This window comes from Rhipicephalus sanguineus, chromosome 7 (genome assembly GCF_013339695.2).
Source record: "Rhipicephalus sanguineus isolate Rsan-2018 chromosome 7, BIME_Rsan_1.4, whole genome shotgun sequence".
NCBI classification, from domain to species: domain Eukaryota; kingdom Metazoa; phylum Arthropoda; class Arachnida; order Ixodida; family Ixodidae; genus Rhipicephalus; species Rhipicephalus sanguineus.
Genome location: NC_051182.1, coordinates 101,314,953 through 101,322,014, shown reverse-complemented (window position 1 = coordinate 101,322,014; position 7,062 = coordinate 101,314,953). Strand labels below are relative to the sequence as shown.

Below are 7,062 nucleotides of genomic sequence, written 5' to 3'. Positions count from 1 at the left end.
TGCGAACAGCAGTGGGGACATTGGGCAGCCTTGCTTTACAGAAGAGCAAATAGATACCGGTTTTGACAGATGCCATTAATAATTAGTCGCGTTGAACAGTCATTGTAACAAGTTTAACGCCTTCCAGCAGAACAGAGCCAACTTTGCATGTTGCAGAAGGAAAACAGAAAGGAATGACAACACGGTCAAAAGCTTTGGGCAGGTCTACCGTAGCATAGCCGCTGTCCTTGACAACTGTAGCAATACTGAAGAAGTGTTCGAGCGATGTGAATATTTGTTTGTATGGAGCGACCCCTAATTCCACATGTCTGATGAGAACCAATAAGTATTGACCATCACAACTGTAACCGATTTGATAATATCTTAGCAAAAATTTTGTAGTCACATTTGTCAACGCTATTGGCCTGTAGCCTTCAACAGAACGAAGTTTCTCCTTTTCAGAACTTTTGGAATGAGAACAGTATGGCTTTTGCAAAAAGACTGCGGGAGAGTCTTCATGACGTAACTTTGTCTAAATATATCCAGCAGAATAGTACTGAGAGTTGTTTTGAATGATTTGTAAAATTCAGCAGGAAATCCCATCAGGGCCAGGTGTTTTTGACAAAGGTAGTTGCTCAATGGCCTGCTTAATTTCCTCTAACGTGATGGGACTACTAATGATTGCGCAATCATCTTCGCTCAATGGGCTAACAGAGAAACAAAATTTGTTTTGTTTTCGCACCATGGTCATCAGGAAGAGCACTAAACAACAACCTTGTAGTACCTTTCGAATTGCAAGATAATGTCTGCTGTATCTGTTAGAACAGCACCGTTAGAAATCAGATCTGGAATAACTTGGACATTGCGTGGCGCCGCTCATCAAGTAAAGCTTGACGTGTCGGTAGCTCAGAATTCAAAGTCCTGCTGTTCCGAGATCGAATACGTGCACCTCTGTAGCGAGCAGCATCATAATTTTGTAGCTGGCATTTAATGCTTTCTATTTCATTAATGTATGCGCCTGGTTTTTCGCATTCAATCTCGTAAAGGTTACATAGACTTTCAAATAATCTCTTTTCCTCGTTCTTTCGATAGTACGATTTGACAGATCCACATTCTATAGCTAGGCACGAACCTCCTGCTTAAAAGCTCCCAAGCAGCGAATACATGTCAATCCTTTTAGAAAAAGAATTTCTCACTGCCTCTTTAACTCTATTACGCAATTCCTGATCGTTTAGGATGTCCGAGTTCATCTTCCAAAGTGCCCACTGTGGTCGGAAGGATTTCGGCGGCTTGCACCAATTTTTGCGATAACAATACAGTGATCCGAAAATGAAACTGGCTCAGTGCTGCACGAAAGTTCCCGGGGTAGGAGTGATGAAGTACGTAATTCGATCAAGGCGAGCAGAAGAGCTTCCCTGAAGTCGAGTATACGCAGTTATTTGACCGAAAGTACCGATGTCAATGAGCCCTGCATTATCTATAATACCACTTAAAACTTCACCACTCCTGTCTCGTGACTATTAGGATTGTTGCGATCACTAGGATTGCATACACAGTTAAAGTCGCCCTTTAGTACAGTGAAATAATCACAGTTAATTAGTTTGGACATATCTTCAAATAACTGAACCCGTTTTGAAATCTCATTGAATGCATACAAGTTGATAATACGCCACGGCACTCCATGCAACACAAAATCGCAGCATATGTACCTGCCTTCACTGTCAACGTGAGTAGTAACTGCTGTACAGGGTAGACTCTTTCTCAGAAACAACCAGCAGCCCGCAGACAGACCCTTTGCGTGTGAAACGCAAACGTTATAGTCGGACAGGAAGGGCCGTAGGGCCTTCTCAGTGTCTTCGTCACTCTCGATCTTTGTCTCCTGGATGGCGACAAAATCGAGTCGTTTCCTTGTAAAAAGCCTGCGGAGCTGAGCCTGTTTCTGGAAAGACCTAAGGCCACGAACATTCAATGTTGGAAAAGTGAGTCGCTCGGACTGCGCCATGATGTCTACCAACAGTATGCTTACTGTCCCTTGGGATCACTTCTATAGGTCACCGCCGACGGTGAGGCTTCTCTTGAACCCCCACCAGGCCTCCTCGATCGCGACCGCCGACAATTTCCGTTGTGTTTCGATGTTCGGCGACGGCGCACCTTCCGATTCACACTCGTTGTGTCGCTCTCCTTGCTTGAATCGGAGCTGTACGTCGCGCGGCGCTTGGGGATTGCCGCATCCACAGAAACATGCATGTCGTCTTCCGAGACCGAGGCAGGATGAAACGGCTGCTGCGGAACTGAGGCGCTCTTATCTGGTGCCTCTTCACTGGAAGTCTCCGAAGGTACGGCCTGTTCCTTAACAGGCTGGTCAGGACAAATTTGGTCCAACTGCTTGCATGGTCCACTCGGTTCTTCGTTTACCACAGCTTCCTCGGACGCATCGACTGTTTTCTTTGCGTCTTCAGTAGGCGTTCTGCTTAATCCTGTAGCATCTGTGCTTGACGAAGTGTCTCCCGTCGCGTCGAGAACTTCTGTGGCATCCATGATATGCTCTTGCAAGTTCTCATCTGGTTGCTGCGTACGTTGTCGTAGTTTGTTGGCGTAAGTCATGACACATTCCTCAGCTGAATGACCAAAGCGTCGACAGTCGTCGCAGCGAGGAGTCCTGCAGTTACGACGAATGTGCCCTACCTTATTACAGCGAAGACAAAGTGGTGGCCGCCAGGAATGAGGACAAGACTTTGAACTCCGCAGACTGTCAGGAGATGTGGAATGTCACCCACTCGGATTCCATCGGCAAGGGACAATACAACATCACGATTTAGAGTCCGCATTTGCTCCATGTCCGCTACTTTCCAGCTTTCTATTGATATTGACTTGATCTTCCCGAAAACATGCAGGGCATCTCGAATGTAGGTGTCTTCTAAGTGCTCAGGAAGCCACAGGAGCTTCATCTTTACTTCTGTGGGTTCCGGGTCAACCACAAGGCATCGACGGCTCTTGACAAGAAATTCACCACGTGTGACTAACTTTGTTTTCGAAATTGTTGACTTGCACGTCACCATCCATACGTGCGACATTTGGAACTGACCTATGGAGCTGATTTCCTTTAGGTCGATAATGTTCCGAAGAGCATCTCTGAAGTCTTGAGCACGGTAAGGGCGACCAGCCAAGTCCGCGTGCAGAAAAACGGAGTCCACAACCAGCTTACCGGTAGGAAGGCGGGGCAGCACAACACGGTAGTCATTACTGCTGGCTGAAGCCTGAGCAGCACCTCGGCTCAAGGCCGATAGATCCTTTGAGGCGGAGAACATGAAAAACGCGACCGTTCGGTCCGTCGTCTTCGTCGTAGACTCTATAGGTTTTACAAACGCGCCTTTTACATCTACCACTCCAGGTCGGCGGGGTGGTGTTGCCCTTTGGGAGCAGTAAAGTAAAGTAATTCGTCATTACTGTGGCCTCTGCGAATAGCACCTGCAACGCGTTACTCGTCCGTCCCATTCGGCGCGTTTTCATTAGAAGCTATATTTTGTCAATGCTTTAACACACCGTGAGGTGGCGGCCTTAGCGCAAGCGTCGTAATAGCGTCGGCCTCGCTCACAGCATCACGCTAATCCAAACCAAAAATAACACTGCGACGCACGCCTGCCTCACATGGTTTTAACACTGCTTCCCCGCTCAGGCGTTCGCCCCGAGAAAAATCGCGGCCTGGCTACCGGGGCGGCACGACGCGCTTTGCGTTTTCCTGTAGTCCGGCCGTGGCGTTTAATCACATTTTAAGATGCCGCGGGATGGCCACCAAGTTCTGCGTCCAATATGCGACGCTCTTCTGGCTATCACACCTCGTTCTCTGATTACGCCTTCACCGTTAACTACGACAGCTACCACAAGGGTTTGTTTAATCATTTAACATGGACATTAGTCGTCGGGATGGAGATGTACCACCAATCATCAAAGTGGGTGCATCCACGTTAGACGGTGTTATAGCTGCCAGACATCAATATACATTGTGCAAGCTCTCTTACATCAATGCACAGTAAACATTCAGTTACTTCTGTAAGGGTGCGCTTTACGTGTTATTCCGATTCCTATGGCGGAGGGATCAACCATTTTTTTTTCATCTTCCGGTCAGTTTGAACTCTGCACTAAAGGGTTCACGCAGCCTTTAATACCTTCGTGAGGCATTGCGAAATACTGCCACGAACGTTTCTGAAAAGTGTCAGTGCTCTAGCGTAAAAGTCCTCGCGTGTTGCTTACAAGCAGCTGTGAGTTTACAGCACTGCAGCTGTGATACTTCATTCGGCATTCTCCGCTCAGGCACGGATCAATGAATCTAAGCTGGGTCATTGACAATTGTAAAACAAATTGTACAAGCTTACGAGTTCCAAAGTAATAAATCACGTTGTGAAATGTTTTTCGCTTCGTTAAAAGAAATCAGGAGCCATTGCCATATCGGTAAAATGAGGGCAAGCGAAGGCTGGCGCGTGCATGCCTGACATGCTTCTTTCTTTCTTTCTTTCTTTCTTTCTTTCTTTCTTTCTTTCTTTCTTTCTTTCTTTCTCATTGCGCAATGCTCCCTCCTAACTGTTCCACTATGTCGGGAATTGGATGCGTTCGTATCGCTTCAACATATGAACGATATGGCGTTCATATCGTCATGCGTTCATATCGAGGCAACAGTGAAATGTGCCAATGTCAAATGACAAGTCACCTCGATAGCCTCAATGAAAGATCAGATTGGCGTATCAGAAACCACTGATTGCCGAAAAGCCAGAGAACATAAATTACTGGAACACGGCGCATAGAAATACTCATATGACCAGCGCACTTTCTAGGGCCTCATTTGTGTACACCCGCGTTTCTGCGCACTCGCAGGCGCCTGGTTTTAACGTGATAACGTTAATGAGCTCGTTTCGCAGAAATACCGGTGTCGGGGTGGGCGGCGGCATCCTTGCTTGTGAGCGAAAACTCGGTGCCGTCCGTGAGCGAAAATTCGAGGCATGTGCAAATAAAGAAATAATAAAAATCTTCAGTTCTAATGGGGCAGGGAATTCGAACCTGCGGCCGCTCCCTCCGTGGCGCGACGCGTTTAGCCGCTCGGCCACCACACATCCTGCCAGCATGCTAACCACTCGCTCTTGGCGCTCTCGGCGCTCTCGGCGCGACGCTCGCGCCGAGAGCGCCAAGAAAGCCGTTGAGTTACGGCCCCTGGCGAGTGGAGGCGCTGTAATGGCGGCGATGACGCAGCGGTTACGATTGCGATGTTTACGTCGTCGGGGCAACAGTAACAACAGCCGCTCGCTTCTTCTCGCGCCCCTTCTCCCTCTACCTCCCTCGTCCTCCTCGCGCCGTTTTTTTTTTCTTTTTTTGAGCGCGCTTGCTTTTTCTCCGCTCTCATGTCGGGCGCCGTTTTTTCTTGCCTTTTTTCTTGGCGGCTCCTTTTCCTTCTTTCATGCCGCGCGCCGTTTTTTTTCTTTCCGTGCGCGTGGCGCGTTTTTTTTTTTTTTTTTGCGTGCCCGCGTGCTGTGCTTGGTCGCGCATTCATGTTTTTCTGTCCGCTCGTGGTGCGCAGTGCGTTTTGAATGCACGCAGCCTGCATGATCCAGAGCATAAGGGATGACTTCCACCCACAACATATCTGTGACTTCGTTTTATTGCTCCGTTTCCAAAACTCAAGGTTCGCACATAATGGGGCACGATACAAGTTCCGGAGAAGGAGAGAAGGATAGAATGCACAGTGTGTCCATGATTAAACAGCACCAAAGATCATTGTAAAGTTCAGAAACTGGAAATTAAAAATCGAACACACTGAAAATGTAGGCCCTTTGACGTATACACATATAAGAAACACGATGTTTGTTTAGTACAATACTGATCAAAGTGCACAAAAGCTTCTGATGTGACAGTCATGAAATTTAAAGAAATGTAGGCGAAATGTCAGTGCATGGAAAAAACAATAAAGATGCACAAAATACCTAAATGTGGAATAATAATGCAATGAACTACTTATTAACCACTGTACTAATACGAAACACAAAAGAACTATATATATATATATATATATATATATATATATATATATATATATATATATATATATATATAATATATATATATATATATATATATATAGTTCTGATGAAGGCCGGACCCGCGGCCGAAACGTCAATAAATCGCTTCGTACGCGCGTCTGTTTCACTGCGTATATATATATATATATATATGTATATATATATATATATATATATATATATATATATATATATATATATATATATATATATATATATATATATATATATATATATATATATATATATATGCTCAGATGGTGCACTAATATACATAGATTGCTCGATACCTTCACTACTGATAAACAAGATGAAAAAGCAGATTTCGCAGAGTAAGCAGTACATCGCGCTAAAAAGGGAAATACACATTATTTGGCACTTGCCCACTACTTGACAGTTAGAAGGCGGAAACGGCATGACGGCGATGGTCCGTTTATGCAGCAGCACATATAACATTCGAAGAAACGCGTATTACCCAATGGCCAGGTGAAATAAGTCTACTACACAGCTTTTTCTTTCACCGCGAATACAATGCATAGCTGTAAGATAACGTCACTGAAGTGTAAATGACATGCCGTGTACACTGAGCACTTCATTGAGATAAACGCAAACAATAAAATTCTGCATATAGGACACTTGCAATACTCAAGGTTCACCAGAAAAAAAAACAACTCTCATGTCTACACATGAAGGTTCTTCGAACGGTTTTTCTATAGGTAATTACAGAGGTAATACATAAACACAAAGAGTACTTTTCAGCTGTAAGTACATATAATGAGCATTCACGTACCGAAAGAAAGCACTGGGGGCAGAGTAGAAAGCTGGTGCACTTGATGTTGCGGATCGAGACTTCGCAGAGGGCAGATTCTATAGTTATTAACCTTTCCTTGGGCAAACGCGTCACTTGTGGCCTTCTCCATAATTCAGAAAACGTTTACGTCCTGCAGAAAAGCAGTTGCAAACTGAATTCCAACGAGAAAAATTACGCAGTCGCATCACGTTGTGATGCGACTGCGTA

General features: G+C 45.4%; 1 pseudogene; it reads right to left on the bottom strand.

Moving 5' to 3' along the window:
- Positions 1 to 2,001: 2,001 nt before the first annotated feature.
- LOC119398876 (uncharacterized) lies at positions 2,002 to 3,287 on the bottom strand (annotated as a pseudogene).
- Positions 3,288 to 7,062: the final 3,775 nt, after the last annotated feature.